Below are 25,918 nucleotides of genomic sequence, written 5' to 3'. Positions count from 1 at the left end.
GGAGCCAGTTTCCAAAGTTACAGACCACGCAGTTGAATTTCCAGTACTTTCCAACCTCGCCTAGGCGGAGGCAGGGCAGAGAAGGGCGGGCAGCGGCCAGCAAAGCCCACCCTACTGCCCCGCCAAGGAGGACTCACCAGTTGAACCTACCCTCACCCCAGTAGTTGTCTGTATTCCCTGGTTGCCTGTGTACACACACACACACACACACACACTCCTCGAGACCACCTTCCCCTTCCCGAGTGCTCCTAATATAGACTGCATTTTTAAACCGCGAGGAAAATGACTAAGGAGCTCACTGATCACATTTCATCCCAGAGAGCACATTTCCCCGAAGCTGGGGTGCCACCTCTCTCTCTCTCCCTCCCTCCCTCACACACACACACACACACACACACACACACACACACACACACACACAGGAGCGCTCCGAGTGTCCACCCAGGGGCTGCAGCCTCAACTCGCTCCGAGGGGAACATGGACACCGCGGCAGGGCGGCGGGCTAGAGAGGGGCGCCGCGTCGGCTGCAGAGGGCACGGGGCTGGGGTCGCGTCTCCTGGTTCTCCGTTCCAATCGCAAGGCGCGCGGGGTCGCCGCAGCCGGCTCTAGCCCGACAGGGCAGGCTGCAGCCCGGGAGCCCGGCGCCGCCTCGCGGGCTTCTCCAGCGCCCGCCCTGTGGCGGTCGGGTCCGCAAAGGGGCTGCGGACGCTGGATCCAGGGCGGGGAAGGGGACCCGGGCAAGGCCGACGAACCCCAGCATGCGCCCAATCTCGCGGCTCTCCCCTAGCCTTGGCTCCCAGGCTCTACTCTGCGGTGGAGTTCCGGGGGGCTGCGCGGTGGAGGTTCGGGGCTCCAGACCCACTCGCCTCCCCGGAAACCGCAGCCGTCCTCGCTGCCTCACCCGGTGCGGGCCGGGGAAGCGAGCGAGCGTCTCCGGGAGCCCTGGTCATCCGCGCGAGCTGCCCCGACCCTTCCCCGGCTAACGAGCGCCGAGAGGAGAGAGAGCAGGCGAGGCTCCGCCGCGGTGTCCCCAAAGGCGCTTTTCCGTAGAGCGGATCTCGCCGCCTTACCGTGGCTGCAGGCTGCCGCCGCCGGGGAAGCGAGGAGGAGGGCGGCAGAGAGGCGAGACGCCGCACCGGTGGCTCCTCTCACTCTAGGCGGCGGGGCTCCGCGGCTCCGCGTGCCCGAGCAGGCGGGCGCCCAGGAAGGAGCAGGTCCCGGCTCCGCGCTCAGCTCCGGCGAGACCAACAATAGCTCCCGCAGGGAGCGGAGCCCCAGCGAGTCTCCAGCCGCGCGCGCACGCCCGGCCGCCGCTCCCGGCCGCTCCCGGCCGGCGTCCCTGCCAGCACTGCTGGCCCATATGAAACAGCTGCAATCCCGAGGCTTGCGGGGGGGGGGGGGGTGCGGAGGGGGGTGTTGGGGCGGGGGTGGCGCGCGCGCGCGCGCGTGTGTGTGTGTGAGTGTGGTGTGTGTTTAATAGCTTCCCTCCTGGTCTTCCCCTCCCCGCCTGCTCGCCTGCCTGCCTCCGTCCCCCACCCTCGCTCTCTTACACACAGAGAGGGCGAGCGAGACACACACACACACACACACACACACACACACACGTACACACGCACACACGCAGGCTACATGAATGGGAGGCGGGAGCCAATCCTCCCCGAGGCTGGGCGAGCCGCGGGGCTCGGGCGCTGGGAGCCGGGCCGCACCGCGGCGCGCGGGGGGCGCCACGCAGGTGATGCGCGCGCGTCCTTCCGGGACCCCTCACCCGCCTCCCCGTCAGCCCGGTCCCTCTGTTCTGTCCGACGTCCTCCCCTCTCCCCTTCCCTCCTTTCCCTCCGCTTCTATCTCCGTCTTTTTCCTATTTCCTCCTCGTTCTCGAATTCTCCGAGTTCCCTCAGTTCCCTATCTTTCTCGGTCTCCTCTAGTCTTACACCGTCCTTGCTTGCTTTCTCGCCCCCTTTCTCAAACTTTCTCCTCCCTTATCCCCGACTTTTCTTGACTTCCTCTCCTTGCGTCTTTTGTTCTCTTTCCTCCCGCTTTGGCTTTCTGCCGCGTCTCTCTGCAGTGTTGTCTGGTCTCCTCTCCCTCACCCCATCGCCTGTCTCGGGGTCTCTCTGGGGGCGCGCGAGACCCCCCCCCCGCCCCCAGCCGACTCCTCGTTTGTTGTTTCAACGCTCGCAACACTTTTCCAGGGACGATCTCTCTCGTCCTTGCTGCTGCAGCGCAGCCAGAGGTAATTAAGAGCTCAGAACTTGAGTTCCTTCCTCAGGCATGCAAGATGCCCAAGGAAAGGCCCTCCTTCCTCGGACAACTTCCCCAAAACCATGGTAACAGCCACTGAGTCGTGATAACAATCATTTAAAAAAAAACTGCAGTGACTGTGGTCCAAGAGATCCCTGTCCTTCGCGTGTCCGGATCGTGATCGCCAGCATGTTTCCAAGAGAAGGACATTTTTCTATGATGGGAGAGGCAGCTTGGTGTAGTGGCAACTTACTGGTGCTTAGGGGAGAAACCAGAAAGATTCTCACCTCAGCCCCGCTGCATGCTAGCTGTATGACTAGAGCAGGCCACTACTCTTTATCTAGCCTCAGTTTTCTCACCTGTAAAAAGGATAATTACCCCTTACCTCACCAGATATGGTGAAGAATAAAAGCGAGAACAAGGCGGGGTGGGGGGGGGGGGCGGAGCTCTGGACATACAGGAGATGCTCAGCTAATGTTAGTTTTTCTTCCCTCTCACCCCCTTTAAAACTCCCTTCATGATCTCCTGCTACATTATATTGCCATGATCTCCAATGCATAATGAAGGAAGAAGTGTGACAATACTAATGTCATATAAATGTGAAAGAAGGTCGAGTGTATTTTAAAATCTCGATTGTGTGATCAGGAGACGAACTAGCCAGTTGCTACCCATTGATTTCAAAGGCATCCGAGAGATTACAGTATAAACTTGGGGAGCTGGCATGCCCTTCAACATCTCCTAACAGGAGGGGTGAAGATAGGGGTAAGTGAGAGATTTCCATACACTGTGTCCAATCTGTTTTTTAAACATTCATGATCACTGAACACTGACCAGTGACAAAGCCTGTGAGACTAACTGAAATGTCGAGTCTCTGCCTTTGGATTACATTTATCAACTTTGTGTCCTCACCGCAGATATCAAATGCCGAGGATAAGCTGTGATTGGCAGTCAGATTCAGTCCTTTGACAAATATATGTTGACCACCTACTCTGTGGTTGGCACTCTGGCTCTGTGCACCCAGCGATGAGGCAAGCAGGCCTTGCCTTTGTGGGTGTGCAGTGCAGTAGATGAGACACAAGATATATTGCATAGTCTCAAAGTATCTTGGATTAATTTCAAAGGGGAAAACATTACAATTGAAAAGCCTGGCCAACTCCCCCTTAATCAAGCAATTACTACATCATCATCATCAGGAATATGGCAAATAGGCATCATATGCCCCAAGATGTGATGCACTGAGCGGGATAACACATCATTTCTGTGGAGTTTCTGCCAAAAATGAGTAACTTGAGCCGAATCGTGAAGATACATCAGACAGACGTAAACTGAGGAGCATTCAGTGAAATAACTGTCATGTACTCTTCAAAAATACCAAAATCTTAAAAGACAAAGATTCCAGAACAGTTCCAGATTCAAGGACCAGTTTAGTTGTGACAATAAATGAAACATGTGGTCCTAGATTGGGACAGCTGGTAAAATTTAAATAAGGTCAGTAGATTAGATAATAGTTTGTATCAGTGTTAATTTCCCAATTTTGATAATTACTATGGTTATGTAGGAGACTATCCTTGTTTTAAGGAAACACATAACTGAAATATTTAGTGGTTAAAGAAGATGAACAAAGCCCAATCCCCACCTTCAAGGAGAAGCACTGTGTGGTCTTTCTCTGCCTAAGAAATGGACACAGTGTGAGCACAGAACCTCTGGCCGACTGAATCTTTGCATGGAAAAGGAAGGCTTCCTGTAGGAGGTGGCATTCAAGCTGAGTTTTGAAGGCAAATAGTTTGCCACATCACAGAGAGAGTGTTTTTTTTTTAATTTATTTTTTAATTGAAGGATAATTGCTTTACAAAATTTTGTTGTTTTCTGTCAAACCTCAACATGAATCATCCATAGGCATACATATATCAGCTTCCTTTTGAACCTCCCTCCCAACTCCCACCCCTCTAGATTGATACAGAGCCCCTGTTTGAGTTTCCTGAACCATACAACAAATTCCCATTGGCTATCTATTTTGCATATGGTAATATAAATTTCCATGTGACTCTTTCCATACATCTTACCCTCTCCTCCTCTCTCCCCATGTCCATAGGTCTATTCTCTATGTCTGCTTCTCCACTGCTGTCCTGTAAATGAATTCTTCAGTACCATTTCTCTAGATTCTGTATATACATATACACAATGGAATATTACTCAGCCATAGAAAGGAACGCATTTGAGGGTATTGTTTTTTAGGTAAAGGTAACAGTAAAAGGAAATGAACAAAAACAAGAGGCTCTCATTCAGGCTATGGAACCGGCATATGAAGGGAGTGCCTAGGGTAGAGTCTAGCACAGTAGCTAGGATTGGTTTTTGAAGGGGCCTCAAGGAAGCTGAGAATCTCAAACATCCTGAAAGCTCAGGAGCTGGGTGGATGGGTAGCAAGGAGTTATCAGAGGCTTTTAGTTAAAGGAGGTAGGTGATCTTAAGTGTACTTGGAAAAGGTGATGTTAACAGCACTGTGGAGAAATGAGTTAAAGGGAGTGACCTGAGAAGACCAGAGAATCTCCTTTCGGTCATTTAAGGCAATTGCACTGAGGCTGGAGAGGGCAGGAGATACTGGAAAGAGATGAAGGATATAAAATGAACAGATTTTGGTGGATGGGTTGGCAAGGTGAAATCCAAAGTGACTCCTAATTCTCAAGCTTGGGAACCTGGGTAGGAGGTGACTTTAGTCACTTTGCTGTCCAGAGCATTCAGGAGGAAGTGGAGGTTTTAGAGGAGAAGGTAACATCAGTTTTTACCATGTTGTAATCTAACTCTACAACTAGCTTGAGATTTTCCTATATGGCTGCTCTGTGCCACAGGAAACACTGCTGTAGAATTCAACCTAACACTCTCTGAATGGCCAACCCCATCTAGTACTCAGAAAAAAACAAACAAACAAAAAAACGAAACAGTGGTAGCAGCACATTTTTTGTAATAAAGGGAAAAAATTAAATAGCCTAAAATGTCAACAGGATAAGTAAATTGGAGGACAGCCTAGTTGGAATATTATGAAGCCACACTAAAGTTTTTCTTTTTTGTAGAGTTCTTTATGCCATGGAAACATGCCAGTGTTAACATGTAAATTTTTTAAGAAGCAGACTTCAAAACTGTTAACTACATAAAAATCATTGGGGAGAAAAACCTGAAACGAAATCATGCCAAATATTAACAATGGTTGCCTCTGGGTGATAGGATTATGAGTAATACATTTTCTTCTTCATGCTTTTTTGAAACTTTCTAGCTTTTCCACAGTGAACATTCATTACTGTCATAACAAAAAATAAGCTGTCATTAACAAAACAGAAAACGGCTGGGACCCTGCCCCCTCCCCACACTTCCACTTTATTCCTTTGCAATCCACCCTTCCCACTCGCCTGGCAGACTAACTGCCTTTTAAGCTTTATCTTTGAGAATGAAATAAGAGAGCATTTAACAAATCAGGGGAAATTATTAGCTGGGCTGGAGAGGGGGAGAAGGTGTTTTAGGCAGCCAGATATGTTATTAGAGCTGTTGAAACTGTATATATTAAACATGTTTGCATTGCCCTTATTGATTCTATGATATGTTACAAGGAAAAGAAAACCTATAATGGGGCCAAGAAAATGTGCGTCTTTAAAGGGCAAGTTTTAATTAGGAAATGTATTTATTTGCAAAAACACTTCTTGTCATAGTCCAGCAGTTACTGTAAAATTGTTTTAGAAAGCAAGTATCTCAGGTAAGGAGGCAGGTAGGGGCAAGGGGCAATGCTTTGTGCTTGATGTGTGGTATTACATCAGCATAGGATTTGGATGCCCACTGATAAGCACCATCAAATGTTCATGATTAGAGAGAGAGAGGAAAATGCAGGCCAGAGGAGGCTCTCATTCTTTGGAAAAGCTGCTGTAAATAGCACCTCAATTAGGTTCCCTCAGCATCTGTTGATTTTTCATCTGTGGAAATATTTACTATGTGGCTAGGTTCCCCAACTCGATGCTCATAACACTTTCCCCAGCATAGCCCTTTCACCTCTGGAAAGGCCCTCCATGGCTGTTGATTCACTTAAGCCTTGCACACACCCTGGCCGAGATCCCATTATTTGAAGTTTATAAGGGAAGGAAAGAGACTCAGAGAGGCAGAGCAGCATGGAGAACTAAGAAAAGGACAGGGGCATTCTTGGAAAGCCCTCTTTGTGGCTCTGAGGCTTCAGAGATTTGTTACCTTTTAACATCCTCACGATACCTTGGGAGAGAGGGGGCGTAAATGGAGGCGTATGTGGTTCTGGTTGAACAGAATCTGAATGGGAACCCAGTGTTCAGAATTTCCAGGCCAGTGCCTTTCCCCGAAGGACTCCATGTTTAAAAGTCAATTGTTGAGGCTGGGTGTTATTCTCAGTTGGCTCAGTTTCATTTGTGAGCTGTTTTCCTGTCTGGTCTGAAAATTAAAAGCTGGTATGTGGAGAAGGCAATGGCACCCCACTCCAGTACTCTTGCTTGGAAAATCCCATGGACGGAGGAGCCTGGTAGGCTGCAAGCCATGGTGTCGCTAAGAGTCGGACACGACTGACCCACTTCACTTTCACTTTTCACTTTCATGCCTTGGAGAAGGAAATGGCAACCCACTCCAGTGTTCTTGCCTGGAGAATCCCAGGGACGGGGGAGCCTGGTGGGCTGCCGTCTATGGGGTCGCACAGAGTCGGACACGACTGAAGTGACTTAGCAGCAGCAGCATGTTGGGGTAAGTGATGACTTTTGAATGTGTCTGCTAGAAAATAAGGGGAATTCATAGACATTTTCTCTTCTAGAGAAATGGTTGACTCTTGTCTCTTTCTCCCCACCCCCACTGCAACATTCAGCAGAGTATTTGGCACTTAAAGTTTCTTCGTAAATATGAGTGAAGAAACCAATTCTAGTCACAAAACAGCTGCTGCCGCTGCTAAGTCGCTTCAGTCGTGTCCGACTCTGTGCGACCCCACAGATGGCAGCCCACCAGGCTCCCCCATCCCTGGGATTCTCCAGGCAAGAATACTGGAGTGGGTTGCCATTTCCTTCTCCAAGGCATGAAAGTGAAAAGTGAAAGTGAAGTTGCTCAGTCGTGTACGACTCTTTTCGACCCCATGGACTGCAGCCTACCAGGCTCCTCCCTCCATGGGGTTTTCCAGGCAAGAGTACTGGAGTGGGGTGCCAGTAATAGCCAGCATGTATTAAGTACTGTGCCCAGGGTGGAGCAAAGGGTATGATCTCATTTAAATTTTAGAGCAACACCATGTGGTAGATATAATTATTACCTCTATTCCATAGATGTGAAAACGGAGACAGGGAGAAAGCAATTTGTCCAAGGTCACCTGGCTAAACATCTCCTTCTGCTTTACTGGCCATGCCAAAGCCTTTGACTGTGTGAATCACAACAAACTGTGGAAAATTCTTAAGGAAATGGGAATACCACATGACCTTAACCTGCCTCCTGAGAAATCTGTATGTAGGTCAAGAAGCAATAGTTAGAACCAGACATGAAACAACGGATTGGTTCAAAATTGGAAAAGGAGTACGTCAAGGCTGTATATTGTCACCCTGCTTATTTAACTTATACACAGAGTACATCATGTCAAATGCCGGGCTGGATGAAACACAAGCTGGAATCAAGATTTCTGGGAGAAATATCAATGATCTCGGATATGCAAATGACACCACCCTTATGGCAGGAAGCTAAGAAGAACTAAAGAGCCTCTTGATGAAAGTGAAACAGGAGAGTTTAAAAGCTGGCTTAAAACTAACATTAAAAAAACTAAGATCATGGCATCCAGTCCTATCACTTCATGGCAAATAGATGGGGAAACAGTGGAAACAGTGAGAGACTTTACTTTCTTGGGCTCCAAAATCAATGCAGATGGTGACTGCAGCCATGAAATTAAAAGACGCTTGCTCCTTGGAAGAAAAGTTATGATCAACCAAGACAGCATATTTAAAAGCAGAGACATTACTTTGCCAACAAAGGTCTGTCTAGTCAAAGCTATAGGTTTTCCAGTGGTCATGCATGGATGTGAGAGTTGGACCACAAAGAAAGTTGAGCATCAAAGAATTGATGCTTTTGAACTGTGATGTTGGAGAAGACTCTTGAGAGTCTTTTGGACAGAAAGGAGATCAAACCCATCCATCCTAAAGGAAATCAGTCCTGAATATTCATTGGAAGGACTGATGCTGAAGCTGAAAATCCAGTACTTTGGCCACCTGATGTGAGGAACCGACTCATTGGAAAAGACCCTGATGCTGAGAAAGATTGAAGGCAGGAAGAGAAGGGGATAACAGAGGATGAGATGGTTGGATAGTATCACCAACTCAGTGGACATGAGTTTGAGCAAGCACCAGGAATTGATGGACAGGGAAGCCTGGTGTCCTGCAGTCCATGGGGTCACAAAGAGTCGGATACGACTGAGCAAATGAAGTGACAGACTTGTCTAATACATGGCAAAGCCAGATTCCATCTTGGATTCTTCTGAATCCAGGTTCTTAGCCACCATCCAGTATTGGATGGATGGATGGAATTATTGATACCAGCAGAGAATTGAATCTCCATGAACTGCCATACATTTTACGGTATGGTTAATCTTGTCTAGAATAGGTCATCCCATTGTTCTCCATGATTGCTGCTACTGCTAAGTCACTTCGGTCGTGTCCGACTCTGTGCGACCCCATAGACGGCAGCCCACCAGGCTTCCCCGTCCCTGGGATTCTCCAGGCAAGAACACTGGAGTGGGTTTCCATTTCCTTCTCCAATGCATGAAAGTGAAAAGTGAAAGTGAAGTTGCTCAGTCGTGTCCGACTCTTCGCAACCCCATGGCCTGCAGCCTACCAGGCTCCTCCGTCCATGGGATTTTCTAGGCAAAAGTACTGGAGTGGGGTGCCATTGCCTTCTGCATGATTGCACCCCATTTATTTCGTACAGCATGTTTCCCAAGCTGCAATTATTTGTGCGTGCATTTATTTTACTTAGATTTTTGAACATCTGTCCCACTTGCAATGTAAGAAGTCCCATGAGTGTCTTGGTCACTGTTACAATAACCAAGCACAATGCTTGGCACAAAAGTGGGTGTTCAGTAAGTACTTGTGAAGTGAATGAAGAAATGAATGAATGAATGTGGGCTCCCAGCCCATTAAAGTGGTGGAGAGCTTATGAGTATGTATACACACACCCTTGTGAAAGATGGGTATTTTATATGCATTCAGTTCAATTCAGTCACTCAGTCATGTCCAACTCTTTGCCACCCCATGGACTGCAGGACACTAGGCTTCCCTGTCCATCACCAACTCCTGGAGTTTACTCAAACTCATGTCCATTGAGTCAGTGATGCCATCCCACCATCTCATCCTCTATCATCCCCTTCTCCTCCCGCTTTCAATATTTCCCAGCATCAGGGTATTTTCCAATGAGTTGGTTCTTCACATCAGGTGGCCAAAGTATTGGAGTTTCAGCTTCAGCATCAGTCCTTCCAAAGAATATTTAGGACTGATTTACTTTAGAATGGACTGGTTGGATCTCTTTGCAGTCCAAGGGACTCTCAAGAGTCTTCTCCAACAGCACAGTTCAAAAGCATCAACTCTTCAGTGCTCAGCTTTCTTTATAGTCCAACTCTCACATTCATACATGACTACTGGAAAAACCATAGCTTTGACTAGACAGACCTTTGTTGGCAAAGTAATGTCTCTGCTTTTGAATATGCTATCTAGGTTGGTCATAACTTTCCTTCCAAGGAGTAAGCGTCTTCTAATTTCATGGCTGCAGTCACCATCTGCAGTGCTTTTGGAGCCCCCCAAAATAAAGTCTGTCACTGTTTCCATTGTTTTCCCATCCATTTTGTATGAATTTACTCCATCCCATACCAACTATACTTTCTGCCTTGAAGTCATGTGGTTCTGGCAGTGGGGCTGAGATGCGGATGAGCATGTAATGGTTCAGATTTTTTCCTTCACTGACACTTGCTCCGAGATAGCAGGGAAAACACTGATCAGGAAAAAAGTAGCATCTGTTCTGGTCAAAGGTGACTAGCTGGCAAAATTCCACAGTGGAAGCATCCTTTCTGATTAGGTCAGCCTCTACTTTCACAGCAGAGAGACACTGTGTCACCTGACATCTCTTGCATAACATTTCCTTTCTGAGAGCTGGTGGCAATAGTTTTCTCAAAGGGAGCTATCTGAAAGCTGTCCTCCTGCCTGCTGAATGCCGTGTGATACTTTCCAAAGAGGTTGCCTTCTCCCCTCTTGATGATTTTTGTCTGTTTCCTCATCATTTGTCTAGTATATTTCCTTGCCACTCCTGTGGATTTGCCTTTTTGTTACAGCAGGTAGATCAGGTGGCAGCTGCTGGTGTTCTGCAAAGCTAAATCCTATCCATTTCTTAGTCTTGGATGTCTGCAGCCTTTACTAGAACTGCATATTGGTCTGGAGGGTAGTGGCCATTGGTCCAGGGATAATCAGGAATGTAACAAACAAAGCAAGCAAACAAACAAAAAAAGCAATCAGAAAGGCTTCCACTAAATAACCAAAGCCTCTGTAGGGTGATTCTAATCACTGTGTTGTCAGACAGTGACCCATTTTTTTATGCAAACCCATACACTTACGCCTTATGACAGTCCTACAAAATAAATTATATGACCACTCCCAAATCAGATTATAATCTGATATTTCTAGGGATTATTAGCCTGTGGAGTGAAAAGAGTAGCATTAATGTTAATTCACAAATAAGCACACACTGTTCTGTTCTGCATACTGCTTTTTCCATTTAACAATATGTCTTGAAATAGCTGCCTCCTTTTTTATGGTCGCATACTGTTTCATTTTAGGGATGGTCCCTTTGAATTTAACCACAGCGACCACAGTGATTATGCTATATTCATTTAAATAAATCTCAGAAATTAACATAAGATCGGGCACTTTCCCATTAACTTTAAATGGGTGAATTAAATTATATTCTCACTATCAAGTCTGTTCATTATTAAAAAGAAGCAATCCAAAGGATGCTGAAATTTCATCAGTTGGAAAAGGATGAACATTTCAAATAACAGTGCTGTGGGAACAGACAAACCATTTGAGGGGTGAGGGGAGTTAAATCTCTGTCCCTCTTAAAACTTCTCACCCTGAATATTGAAAAAAGAAAATATGAAAGTTCTAGAAGAAAGTATAGATGACAATTTAAGTGTGTCATGAAAAAGTCATAAAGGAAAATGTTAAAAATTTGACTATATAATAATTTTGAAATGTTTATATATTTATAAAACCAAGAGAAAAATCAAAAGAACAATAATATGTTGGGGGAATATTTGAAACATACATGAAAAAGTGCTATTTTCCTTAATATATAATGAGGTTTTACAAGTATATATGAAGAATACATCTCAATAGAAAAGTAGGCAAAGGACATAAAAAGCTAATTTACTATTAAAAAAAAAGTAAAAAAAAAAAAAAAAAACTAAACAAATGATGTATACTTAAGTCACTTGTAACTCCAAGAAATGCAAAATATGAGAATATTGAGAGTTTTTCTTTTCACTTATCAAATGAGAAAAGTATAAAAGAAAAATTACATACTCAGAAAATAGTTACTCTCCTTATATTGCCAATGGTCATATGTTGACACACACTTCCTGAAAGATAATTTAGTGGTATTTAACAAAAGCCTTCCATGGTGTGAGTTTTCAACCCAGGAATCTATGTCTACATTCAGTAGAGGTAATTAAAAGAAAAGAATTATCGATGGACCCAAAGACTTATGCAAAAGAATTTTCTCAGTGTTAGTATTAATAGTGTCAGATTGGAAAGAATCTCAACTGTCCAACAATTAGTAAATGATCAATTGTATCATGGCACATCCCAGTACGAGGAGCTGTTATACAGCTATCATAGGTTATGGTGTAGGAGAATATGTAATGACTTGGAAAGGATTTACAGTTAATATTTTTGTGACCTTTCTTCAACTTATTAGGCAAAACTCCAAACAAACAAAGTTTGGTGAACAGATGGTACCCATTACCTATTAATAGTTTCAATGATTATTAATAAGCAGCCAATCTTGTTTTACTTATACCCATCCCCACTTACTGCCCACCCTCATTATTTTGGAAGAAACCCCAGGCACCATTTTGTTTTGTCTGTAACTATTTCAGTAGATAGCTCTAAAATACATAAACTATTTTTTAAAAACCCACAATATATCATATTTTAAAATACTAATAATTTCTTAATGTCATCAACTGTCTAGGCACTATTCAAATTGTGATGATTATTTCATAAATATTTTTTCTAGGTTTTTTTTTTTTTTGCATTAGGATCCAAATAAATTCCATGCACTGCAATTGGTTGAGCTACCTCTTGTCTCTTTTGACCTACAGGTTCCCTCCATCTATTTCCCTCCCACTTTTATACTACTTGTGAAAGGAAAGAAGTTATTTATCATATATTTCTTGTAATCTGAGTTTACTGATGGCACCCTTCTAGTTTAACATGGTTTTCCACATTTTATATTTCCTACAAACTGGTAGGAAATTCTAGAAGAATGGCCCAACTCAGAGTTCATTCTTCTGGAAGGACACTTCCTAGATGGTGCTGTGTACTTCCATCTGTCTTTGTGAAGTTGGCTGTCTTTGATGTTCGTTGGCTGGATTCATCATTTCATTAGGGGTTATAAACTGGTCACATTCTAATTTGAGCATTCCTTCTTCACTTTTAACTGGAATACTTTGATAATAGAAGCATCCTCTCATGAATTATTTTCTTACCCGAAAGTGTGGGATAAATGTTTGTTTCTTTCCTTTGATTTACCAGGTTTCGAGCATCCTACAGAGATAACCAAGGAGGCGTTTTTTGTTTTTTTTCCCCCCTAGAGTCATTATGAGGTCATGTATTTAAATCCATTTGAAGTATTTTTATTCATTTCAATTAGTATTCATATTGGTGTTCAATTACTCCCCATCTCTGGTCACTGGGAATATCTTATTCATTCCCAAGTCTTAGAAAGCCTCCTTTTTTCCTGGAGAAATGAGGTGTTCAAGGTCCATTTTGTATCTATTCTAAGCCAGACCCAAAATCATTCATTGTTTTTCTTTTATTTTTTGAGGACCCCTGGTTCTTTTTAGTGGGAAGTGGTATTTAGAAGCCATACTATTGCTATTAGGAGATGCTCATTGCTACTGGGTTAATATTTTTTATAGCTTTATTTTTAATTGGCAGGTTTAGGAAATATGTATTTTTTTAAAGGGAAATTCACTGTGAGTTTATATAATACTTCTAATCGAGTTTTTCCTTAACTTATTCAGACTTCTATCTGTATCTCTTGCCCATTACAAATAATAAATGATGGCATAGAAAAATATTTAATGATTTGGAAAATAGCCATGTCTATTTTAGATAATCATCTATGTATAAATATATAAGGTATAAGTCACGTGTGTATCTCAAACATATGCAAGTTAGTAGTGATTATTTCTTGATGATAAAATTAAAGGTAATTTGAGTTTGCTTTTTTTCTGCTTTTTAGTATTTACAAAATTTCCATAATAAACCCATTTTATTTTTGCCATAAGAAAAAATTTGCTAAAAAACAAAAATTAACCAGATGGTATAAATTATAATATAGTAAACTGTCTGCCAATCTTATATGTGGGTAGAATAATGATATTCTATTAGATCTGTGGAGTGCTTTACAATTTACAAATCACTTTACACCCATTATCTTTCATGATCATCACAGCAGCACTGTGAAGCAGACAGAATAAGCATATTCTCTTATAGTATAAAAAAAATTGAGGTTTGAGAGGATCGCATATGATGGAATCAAGGCTGGAACTCAGGGTTCCTGACTTCTTGGCCACTGTTTATCTCCTGCATAATATCTGTCTCTAGATGACTGTTACTATGCTGTGCTTTTATAGTAAGGCAAGAAGACCATGCAGGTCCTTCCTGCTGCTTAGCCCGTCACCCTTAGAACTTGCTTTCTTCAGACTGAGACTTCAAGGTCCATAAAAACTCCAATACTTAGTTTTCAATTTAATTTTTATTTTTATATAAAGTGATTCATTAGCTGAATTTTAGAAGTTAAATATTCTACAAGGACCTTAATGCAAAAGAGAAGCTTCTGCCCTACTGTTCACCACCCCACTCCACCTATAATATTCCTTCTCCCCAGAGGCAAGCACTTTCAGCTAGCTTTTTTGAGCTGCTTCGGGCAGATCCTTTACCATCTGAGCTACCAGGGAAGTCCCCTCTTGTTTTTATTTCTGTAAAATCTGGTTTTCTATTCTACTGCAAATCCTAGCTTTTCTAAAAATTGTGTGAATTAAAAAAAAAAAACTATTTTTTTCGTCCAGTTTTGTTAAGATATTGATGTACAGCACTGCATAAATTTAAGGTGTACAACATAACGATTTATGTATTCTGTGAGGTGATTATCACAAGTTTAGTGAACATCTGTCATCTTGCATGGATACAAAATTAAAGAAATAGAAAAAAAAATATTTTTTTGTGACCAGAACTCTTAGGATTTACCCTCTTAACAACTTTCATATTAACATACAGCAGTATTAACTATTTTTATTATGTTGTACTAATACTTATTTATCCTATAACTAGAGTGTGGATTTTTAATTATTAGATATTATCAATATACTTTCTATTATTCAAGATGATAATTTAATGGCTGTGTTTTTTCCCTTTACAGAGAAATTCTCTTTTCCCCATCCTCTCAATGTACTTACATCATAATTTTTTGTTCAGTTCAGTGGCTCAGTCATGTCCGACCCTTTGTGACCCCATGAATCTCAGCACGCCAGGCCTCCCTGTCCATCACCAACTCCCAGAGTTTACCCAAACTCATGTCCATCGAGTTGGTGATGCCATCCAGCCATCTCATCCTCTGTCGTCCCCTTCTCCTCCTGCCCCCAATCCCTCCCAGTATCAGGGTCTTTTCCAATGAGTCAACTCTTTGCATGAGGTTTTACTTCGCCAAAGTATTGGAGTTTCAGCTTCAGCATCAGTCCTTCCAATGAACACCCAGGACTGATCTCCTTTAGGAGGGACTGGTTGGATCTCCTTGCAGTCCAAGGGACTCTCAAGAGTCTTCTCCAACACCACAGTTCAAAAGCATCAATTCAGCGCTCAGCTTTCTTCACAGTCTAACTCTCGCATCCATACATGAGCACTGGAAAAACTATAGCCTTGACTAGATGGACCTTTGTTGACAAAGTAATGTCTCTGCTTTTTAATATGCTATCTAGGTTGGTCATAACTTTCCTTCCAAGCAGTAAGCGTCTTTTAATTTCATGGCTGCAATCACCATCTGCAGTGATTTCAGAGCCCTCCAAAATAAAGTCTGACACTGTTTCCACTGTTTCCCCATCTATTTCCCATGAAGTGATGGGACCAGATGCCATGACCTTACTTTTCTGAATGTTGAGCTTTAAGCTAACTTTTTCACTCTCCTCTTTCACTTTCATCAAAAGCTTTTTAGTTCCTCTTCACTTTCTGCCATAAGGGTGATGTCATCTGCATATCTGAGGTTATTGATATTTCTCCTGGCAATCTTGATTCCAGCTTGTGCTTCTTCCAGCCCAGCGTTTCTCATGATGTACTCTGCATATAGGTTTAATAAGCAAGGTAACCCTAATTTTTGGTTAGAGGTTAGTATTTTCATTATAACTACTGTGTAAATATTATTCTCAGCTGAACCATGTAGTATACAAAGATGTGCTTTCTTATTTTAGTTTTTTCCTCTTGAGTTAATCATTGGCTTTTTTTTTTCATATATGCTTATTAGCATTTTAGATATCTAGGTAACTCTCTGCCAAATAATAAATCTTCTCTCAGTACTTTCCAATTCATCCAATCACAAAAAAGTCAATTTCTTTTTTTACATTTTCTTTTCTTTACTTTCTCCTTTCCTTTACTTAGCAGTGTAATTCCCCTTTGTCTGAATGATTCCAATACATACTAGTTTCTTTCTATCTTGTTGAATAGCTTGTGTTCTAGGATCTCCCACCACCGTATTCCTGGAAATGTTATTGGCTCTCATTCCTGTAATTGTATCTTTTATTTACAGGATCCTATGTCTTCCTCCTTCTTTGTTTCCTCTTCATACTGAAAATGTATCAGAGGTAAAGGTTTTGAGAACTGATTTGGCTGGATGTAGAATTCTAGATTGGAAATAAATTCCCTATAATTTAAGAACATTGATGGTTCCATTGTCCTCTTGCTTCTGGTGTTGCTCCTAAGAAGTCTGATACCATTTTGCCTCTTAATGGCAACCCACTCCAGTATTTTTGCGTAGAGAGTCCCATGGACAGAGGAGCCTAGCAGGCTACAGTTCACGGGGTCGCAAGAATCAGACACGACTTAGCGACAAAACCACCAACCACCACCACCACCTCTGAAAACTTAGGATCTTCTCTTTTCCCCAGTGTTCAGAAATTATGTGATGCTTGGTGTGGGTCTTGTTTCTTTCAATGTGCTGATCTTTTTCTGAATTCTTTTACTTTGGAAATGGAAAGATTTGTTTGAAATGTTTTATTGCTGATTTTCTTATTTCCAAATCTTTTTATTCAGATATGGGACCTCCTATAGTGTTTCTTTTGTTGACTATGAGGGCTACTCCATTTCTTCTAAGGGATTCCTGCCCACAGTAGTAGATATAATGGTCATCTGATGTAAATTCACCCATTCCAGTCCATTTTAGTTCACTGATTCCTAAAATGTCGATGTTCACTCTTGCCATCTCTTGTTTGACCACTTCCAATTTACCTTGATTCATGGACCTAACATTCCAGGTTCCTATACAATATTGCTCTTTACAGCATCGGACTTTATTTCCATCACTAGTCACATCCGCAACTGGGTGTTGTTTTTGCTTTGGCTCTGTCTCTTCATTCTTTCTGGAGTTATTTCTCCACTCTTCTCTAGTAGCATATCGGGCACCTACCAACCTGGGGAGTTCATCTTTCAGTGTTTTTGCCTTTTCATACTGTTCAAAGCTATGGTTTTTCCATTAGTCATGTATGGATGTGAGAGTTGGACCATAAAGAAAGCTGAGCACTGAGGAACTGATGCTTTTGAACTGTGGTGTTGGAGAAGATTCTTGAGAGTCCCTTGGACTGAAAGGAGATCAAACCAGTCAATCCTAAAGGAAATCAATCCTGAATATTCATTGGAAGGACTGATGCTGATGCTGAAGCTGAAACTCCAATACTTTGGCCACCTGATGCAAAGAACTGACTCACTGGAAAAGACCCTGATGCTGGGAAAGATTGAAGGCAGGAGGAGAAGTGGATGACAGAGGATGAGATGGTTGGATGGCATCACTGACTCAATGGATATGAGTTTGAGTAAGCTCTGGGAGTTGGTGATGGACTGGAAAGCATGGCATGCTGCAGTCCATGGGGTCACAAAGAGTCAAACATGAACTGACTGAGACTGTTTCTAATTTTTTAATCCTCTTTCTCTCTTTTAATATTTGTGTCTTTTGTGTTCTACTTTCTGGGAGATTTTCTCAGCTTTGTCTACCAACCCATCTGTTGACATTTTTATTTCTGCGGTCATATGTTTTAATTTTCAGGAGCCTGTTTAAGCCATTTGAATGTTTCTCTTTAAAAAGCCTCCAGTTCTTGTTTCATCTACATAATATCTTTATTTCTCTAAGGATATTAATGATGCATTTTATGAAATTTTCTACCATTGCCTTTGTGCTCTTTAGGGTTTTAAAAAATTGTCATTTTGTTTCTGTGTTTAGGGCTTTGCTCATCAGATACTGGTGATCTAGGGTTAGCCATACCCAATCAACTAAAAACTAACCAGAGATTTCAGAGCCAGATGTGTTGCCTGGTGGACTTCCTTATAGGATGATCTGGCTAGGTTATTTTACTGGTGATTCCCAAACAGTATCTGTAAGTCTTTTCTCAGGGGCTACTCAGTTGCACAAGAATTCTCCAGTCTCTTCCTGGGGGCCAGGGTCAACAAGAGGGTCAACCAGACTGGCTGCTAAGATTTTCTAGAAGCTTAATGGAGGAAGGACTAGAAGGCAGTCTCATCATTTCTATACAGAGTTCGTTTACTCCTCTTGTTCCTATTTCCGGCACAGACTACATACCTTCAGCGATGCTGCTTTCCAAACATCCAGAGCATCTTGGGCTCATTCATTCCTGACAATAGATCTCCATTCCTCTACCTGCTGGAGGTGGGGACAGGCACCCAGGAGAGCAGGGCAGGGAGGGAGGGACTCTTAACACATTCAACCAATCTTCCTGTTCTCAACCCTTCCCAGACCCTTCACTTTTGGAAATGCCTGAGCTTCTAATTTCTGAGCCTTCCTGGGGCTCAACAGCAAAAATGAGATAGATTCTGAGCTTTTGCCACTGGTCACTTAGGTTTTACTTTCACAGGTTTGCCTAAGTCAATTATTTCTTCCCCATCTGCTTGACCGATCCAAAATGCTATTCTCTCCTTTCCAGTTTTTTTTCCCTTTTATTCATTTCTCTCTCACTTTAGTAGGTGTTGAGAAGGGAGTGGGAATGAAAGTGTATGGTAATGACCCAGCAATCCCACTGCTGTGCATACACCCCGAGGAAACCAGAACTGAAAGAGATACATGTACCTTGGTGTTCACTGCAGCATTATATAAAATAGTTAGGACATGGAAGCAACCTAGGTGTCCATCCACAGATGAGTGGATAAGGAAGTTGTGGTACATATACACAATGGAATATTACTTAGTTATAAAAAGGAACACATTTGAGTCAGTCCTAATGAGGATGAACCTAGAGCCTATTGTCCAGAGTGAAGTAAGTCGGAAAAAGAAAGACAAATACTGCACATTAACACATATATATGGAATTTAGAAAGATGGTATCAATGATCCTACATGCAAGGCAGCAAAGGAGACGCTGATATAAAGAACAGACTTTTGGACTCAGCAGGAAAAGGTGAGGGTGGGACAATTTGAGAGAATAGCATTGAAATATGTATATTACCTTATGTAAAATCGATGACCAGTGGAAGTTCGATGCATGATGCAGGGCACCCAAAGCCGGTGCTCTGGGATAACCCAGAGGGATAAGGTGGGAAGGCAGGTGGAAGGGGGAGTTCAGGACTTGAGGGACATGTGTGTACCTGTGGCCGATTCATGTTGATGTATGGCAAAATACATTATAATATTGTCAAGTAATTATTCTCCAATTTAAAAAAAAAGAACATGTTTGGTAAGCCCTCCATGTGCAACAGAAGTCCACAGCCCTAAGGCCAGGACTTTAAGGGGTTTGCAACCACTTCCTGGTCTTGAGCTCCTTCCTGGGGAAGAATTCTGTCTCTACTCTTTACTGTTTCCAGGGCTCTGGGTGAACCTGGGACCCTGAATTTCCTCACCTTTCAAGAGCAGATAACCTTACTGGTTGTAGTGAGGGTAACTGGGATGCTATCTGGCTTGTATTTTTAGTCCCTAGTCCTCTGAAGAATATCAATAAAGACCAGCTACAAGTTTAATATTAAAATTACTGGTAGGCTGTGTTGAAGTGAGAGGAAAGCTCACTGGGTTACTAGAGAGAAGGTAATGCACAGGGAACCAGAGAAGCCTCTCTTACAAATGCTTTGATGACAAGTTCTGAATTATCAAAAGTAATCATAGTCATGATGATAATCATTATTTACTAAGAATGTATAGGCATCAATCACAAGCTTTACACAATATCTCAATTAAACAACACAATAACCCTATAAATAGATATCATTATTATCTTCATTTTAAAAATGAGCAAGGAGAGGAGTGGAGAAGTTGGTCAATATCACAAAACAAAAACAGACAGTTCTCAGATTAGAACCTGCAATTTACCTGGAGCTGTTGATACCACGGCCAGAGCTTCTCAAACTTTAATGTACTCACAGATCACCCAGGCTCTGGTTACACTGCAGATTCAAGTTCAGTCGGCTTGGCACAGGGCTGAGAGTCTGCTTTTCTACAAAGCCCCCAGGTGACCCTGAAACTGCTAATCCTGGGACTGCGCTTTGACTAGGCTCCACACTGAGGTCTCTCTGTGGCAGCCATGTCATATGGAACCTAACTTCTCAGGGTACAAAGGAGCCCATGTGAACAGTACTGGTACCATATCCCTGGTGGTTTAGACGGTAAAGAATCTGCCTGCTATGCTGGAGACCTGGGCTCGATCCCTGGGTGCGGGAGATTCCCCTGGAGAAGGGAATGGCTACCCACTCCAGTATTCCTGCCTGGAGAATTGCACGGACAGAGGAGCCTGGCGGGCTACGGTCCATGGGGTCACAAAGAGTTGGACACAACTGAGAGACTAACACATTCACATTTGCATTTTTCCCATGAACAGTAATAGTACAACTTTCATTATCTGCCTTCCATTTTCCTACCCGAGAAGGACTGGCAGGCATTCACATCTCCCACCATACACATTTTCCAGGAGCACTGGTGTGCCTCATACGCACTCACAGCCCTCTCTACAGCTGGGGTTGCAAGATACTCTCTTCTTCCCACCACCTATGAAGCCCAAGGGTACCCTTTCACTGTTACCACTGCATTTTGTGCCTTCTCTGAGCATTCCACCTGCAGTTCTAGTTCCAGGCATTCTGAAACTCAGGATCCTCAAGCTATGGAAAGGCCTCATGCCTTCCTATGAGCCCTCAGCAGAGTTGTGACGTGTTTCTTGCAGAAATAGGGAAAAGCCCATTTCCCAGTCAAAGTCACATGGACCCCAGGTAACAGACCTGGATCTCACAGGTTCTTTATGAAAACAGCTCTGCCAGCTGCCACCTGTAGGCTTACTGGCCTGGGGAAATAAAACTTCTGTCCTTCTGTATCCTCTTTCCCATCATTAGTCTCTACTCCTAGCTCCCCTAGAATTCACCACCCTGCAAGCAAGTCAACTCAGGCCAGCTTCCAACATGGGTGGAAAAGTGAGGATCCATTTAATTTGCTAGATGTTCTAAGCTGTGCCTTTTCACACTGTTATGCACAAGGTTATATATTGTCACCCTGCTTAATTAACTTGTATGCAGAGTACCTGATGTGAAATACCAGGCTGGATGAAGCACATGCTGGAATCAAGATAGTGGGGAGAAACATCAATAATCTGAGATATGCAGATGACACCACCCTTATGGCAGAAAGTGAAGAGGAACTAAAGAGCCTCTTGATGAAGGTGAAAGAGGAGAGTGAAAAAGCTGGTTTAAAACTCAACATTCAGAAAGCGAAGATCATGGCATCTGGTTCCAACACTTCATGGCAAATAGATGGGGAAACAGTGGAAACAGTGACAGACTTTCTTTTCATGGGCTCCAAAATAACTGTGGATGCTGACTGCAGCCATGAAATTAAAAGATGTTTGCTTCTTGGAGGAAAAGCTAGACCAACCAAGACAGCATATTAAAAAGCAGAGATATTACTTTGCCAACAAAAGTCCATCTAGTCAAAGCTATGGCTTTTCCAGTAGTCATGTATGGATGTGAGAGTTGAACCATAAAGAAGGCTGAGTGCCTAAGAACTGATGGTTTTGAACTGCGGTGTTGGAAAAGACTCTTGACAGTCCCTTGGACTGCAAGAAGATCCAACCAGTCTTCCTCAAGGAAATCAATGGTGAATATTTATTGGAAGGGCTGATGCTGAAGTTGAAACTCCAATACTTTAGCCACCTGATGTGAAGAGCCAACTCATTAGGAAAGACCCTGATGGTGGGAAAGATTGAAGGCAGGAGGACAAAGGGACAATGGAGGATGAGATGGTTGGATGGTACCACCAGCTCAATGGACATGGGTTTGAGCAAGCTCCAGGAGATGGTGAAGGACAGGGAAACCTGATGGGCTGCAGTCTATGGGGTCACAAAGAGTCAGACACGACTGAGCAACTGAACAACAACAACCCAGCTGTGTGTGAATTTCAGCATAGGCTCAGCTAGAACCATGCTCATGTGTCACACAAGGTATAATAAAGGAGATTTTGGAGAGACATCTGAAAAATTCAAGTCCATCAGAGGGTCAAGCAAAAGCACTGGAATAAGTCTAGGATCTGAGGTCAGAGACCCATCTCCATTCTTAGCTGTGTGACTTTGGGTTTTTCAGGAACCCTCTCTGATTGTTTTCCAAAACTTTAAAATTATGAGGAAGAGGATCCAGATGATCTTTAAGCTGTACCCTTCAGGTCTGTCTGAACTTCTGTTATCTCCTTGTAGCACTTGGTGATTTTTTGTCATTGTTCAGTTGCTAAGTTGTCTCTGACTCTGAGACCCTGTGAACTGCAGCATGCCAGGCTTCCCTGTTCTTCACCATCTCCCAGAATTTGCTCAAACTCATGTCCACTGAGTTGGTGATGCCATCCAAGTATATCATCCTCTGTCACCCCCTTCTCTTCCTGCCCTCAATCTTCCCCAGCATTGAGGTCTTTTCCTGTGAATTGACTCTTCATATCAGGTGGCCAAAGTATTGGAGCTTCAGCTTCAGCATCAGTCCCTGGTGGTTTAGATAAGTCTATAAGAAATCATTCCTACTTCCAAACTATCTGTGGTACCAATTAGAAATCAGAGCGGTGCTCAGAACAGAGAGCTCATATAATAAAATCAAATGATTTGGATTTTGCTACTTAATAGTGCTGTGATCTTAGTCATTTCACTCTTCTTTTCCAATTTGCAGTTTTCTCACTGTTAAGTAAAGGGATTGGAACAAATGAACTCATAATAATATGCACTGGTTTCAAACTGTAGGCTCTTGGGCTACATTCAGCCCACAAGCCTGTTCTGTATGAACCATGTAACTTTAAATAAACTTTGAGTCTGGTTGGCCAGCCTTTGGAAATTAGGAGATTTTACATAAAAATCTGGCTTCCTGGCTGTCCTTGAAAGATCAGAAAATTAGTAGCATGGGTCACTGTTCTTGGTGAGTCACCATTGGCCTGAACCGCACAGCAGCTGTCCTTTGGAAAGGCCATGTCACCTCTGTATAGTCACAGCCCCTCCTGGGCCCATGTATTCATTCACATTATCTGCCCAAGTCCTGGAGATAGCTGAGTTTGTGATCCCTGGGTAGTAGTTATACTGACTAACTGGGTAATATCAGATGAGTACTTATCCTTTTTAAGATGTAGGATCCAAATTACAGAATGGGGACAATAAATGCTCACATCATTTTATTGACTGAATTAATAAGATGAAGCTGGAATCAGCATATTTTTCTATAAAGGACCGGAAAGTGAATATGTCAAGCTTGGTAGGCCACATACGATATCTGCTGCATATTGTCTTGTACTTATTGTTGTTGTTCTTTTTTTAAACAATCTTTTAAAAATGTGAACATTCTTAGCTCTCAGGTCCTGGGTGTATTGGGCCTATGGGCCTTGTTCCCTGAAATGAAGTGTATGAAGTGCATACAGTAATGCCTGACCAACCGAGGATGAAGAATGCACTTCGTACTGCAACGTCAGGCCTCGTGTTCCCTGACTCTGGGCCACACGTGGACGCTGCGGGGCCCCTCTGAAGTGCTCGCGGCTGCTCTGATTCTCCACTGACAATGCAGAGGCGGACAGCATTTTGTCTGCAGAGACACGCCTTGCTAAACAGGAAGCCCTGCCTGGCGTCGAAAGAGCTTCAGAGCAGCACAAGCACGGTGTAACTCTCATCACCATGAAATCAAAGCTGTTGTTTAAGCCATTTGCCAAACCACGTCTCCATTCCAGTTATTCTGCTTGAAACGTTACTGAGCAATCACCACCGGACGGAGACTTGGAGGCCCCTGAAAGTCTGACTAGAGGTTCCTGTGCTCACAGACTTTCTCCTTTGTTTCGGTCCCCTCACTGCCCTCCTCCCTACCACCCCAAACACCTTATCAGTCATTGTTTAACTGGAATGTCAGGGATGCAGCTTGTGATGAAAGGCACTTGACAAAATAAAATTGCATGGTGTTGTAGGACTCTCACACACGCGGCTTGGCATAATTAAAAAAAGAAAGACATGATGTTGTTTTCTCTTTCAAAGAATGTGATGGCTGAATCTAAACAAATGCTAGTTATTTTCCACGGTGTCCAAGGAACCAGAGGAGAGTCTGCATTGAAATAAAAGAGCCAAGGAGCACACCAAGGTTGGTCCAAAAGATCTAGTTACTTTTCTTTCCTTACTTGTTCTTCACCAAGAAATGGAACAAAATCATATCAGGCAGCATAAGCCAAGTTCCTAGAATGACGTTGACCTAAATTCCTTTGACGTGGGCCCTGAGCATCCTGTTTGTGGGGACTCATCACTCTTCCTTTCATTTACCAGGCTCTGCCTGTGACCCTCCTGGGTGCCAAACCCTGTGCTGAGAGCAAGAACATAGGGATAAATAAATCAAGGACCCTGATATCTAAGAATGTATGGTCTAAGGAGGCAGAGAGACAGATTAAACACATAATCTCAACATAAAGTATTCATTAGTGCCGTGGCAGTACCAGCCAACGCTGAAAAAGCGGTTATTATCTGCCAGGCATTCTTTTATGTGCTTTTTATATGAGTTGTTCGTTTAATGCTCCCAACAATCCCAATAGTTATATGCCACTTTAAGTGTTCATTTTACAGATGGTAAAAGTGAGGCGAGCGGCTACATAATTGTTCATTGTTTAAGTCCACTTAACTAATAAGTGGTGGGGCTCTGATTGAAACCCAAAGACTCTGACTTCAGGGCCAGAGCACTTGAAAGGCGCCAAGTAGTCTCTTGATAAAAGCACCTGGACCATGTTCTGGGAACACAGTGCTAAAAAAGCCCTAATTCTGCCTTCAGAGGCCAGGGAACACATGAACTAACATGATACTTGCCTGGAAGATTCCCTTTGCTGGGAAGGTGGGCAGAACATTCTAGGCAAAGAAGAAACACGTGCTCAGAGAGTGCTAGCTATGACAGGCTCCAAAAGAGAATATTCAAACCTGCCTGTTACGCCTGACTCTTTTCTTTAAAAAAAAAGCAGGACTCACCATTACCAGTGGTGGCCTGTCCAACATCAGTCTTTCCTGCAATTCTGGAACCTTCAAGAGGGCAGGTGCCTGTCCTGTTGACTATTGTCTGCATAATGCCCAGTACAGGCTTAAAAAACATATCTTGAGACAAATGAACAAATCTAGAGAAGGCCAGACAGTAGGATGCGGAGTATGCTATTATTATATCTACTATGGACAAGGGTTACTTCTCAGGTTTATTTTATACTCATAAAGTAGAAATTTAAAATTCTCATTTCACACTGCTTTTTTTTAGACATGGCCATGATATTCTTAAAAAGGCTTTAAAATCTGTTATCATCAAAGCTCCCATTACTATCTGTATCAGTGACATCCTGTACATACACCTGGAGCAATTACTCTGTGTGCAGAACTCTAAGCACAGTGCCGTACTTCACCCATGATAGCCATTAATTCAGTTAGTTTATTCAGCCATTAATTCATCAGTTCAGTTCAGTTGCTCAGTCGTGACTGACTTTTTGCGACCCCATGGACTGCAGCACACCAGGCTTCCCTGTCTATCACCAACTCCTGGAGTGTACTCATACTCATGTCCATTGAGTCAGTGATGCCATCCAACCATCTCATCCTCTGTCGTCCCCTTCTCCTCCTGCCTTCAATCTTTCCCAGCATCAGGGTCTTTTCCAGTGAGTCAGTACTTCACATCAGGTGGCC

General features: G+C 43.2%; 1 protein-coding gene across 5 annotated transcripts in view; it reads right to left on the bottom strand.

The window, feature by feature from the left end:
- TENM4 (teneurin transmembrane protein 4) overlaps positions 1-25,918 on the bottom strand; it is a 1,425,092-nt gene that overhangs the window by 849,753 nt on the left and 549,421 nt on the right. The window contains exon 1 of one of the 5 annotated variants that reach the window (XM_045165962.1): positions 1,071-1,365. The exons of the other annotated variants lie outside the window; for them this stretch is intronic. The gene's annotated coding sequence lies outside the window, so the exon portion shown is untranslated. Of the gene's footprint in view, positions 1-1,070; positions 1,366-25,918 lie in introns of those variants that run through there. 5 annotated transcript variants of the gene reach the window in all.

The sequence above is a fragment of the Bubalus bubalis genome, chromosome 5 (genome assembly GCF_019923935.1).
Source record: "Bubalus bubalis isolate 160015118507 breed Murrah chromosome 5, NDDB_SH_1, whole genome shotgun sequence".
Classification (NCBI taxonomy): Eukaryota; Metazoa; Chordata; class Mammalia; order Artiodactyla; family Bovidae; genus Bubalus; species Bubalus bubalis.
This window is presented reverse-complemented; position numbering and strand designations above follow the sequence as displayed.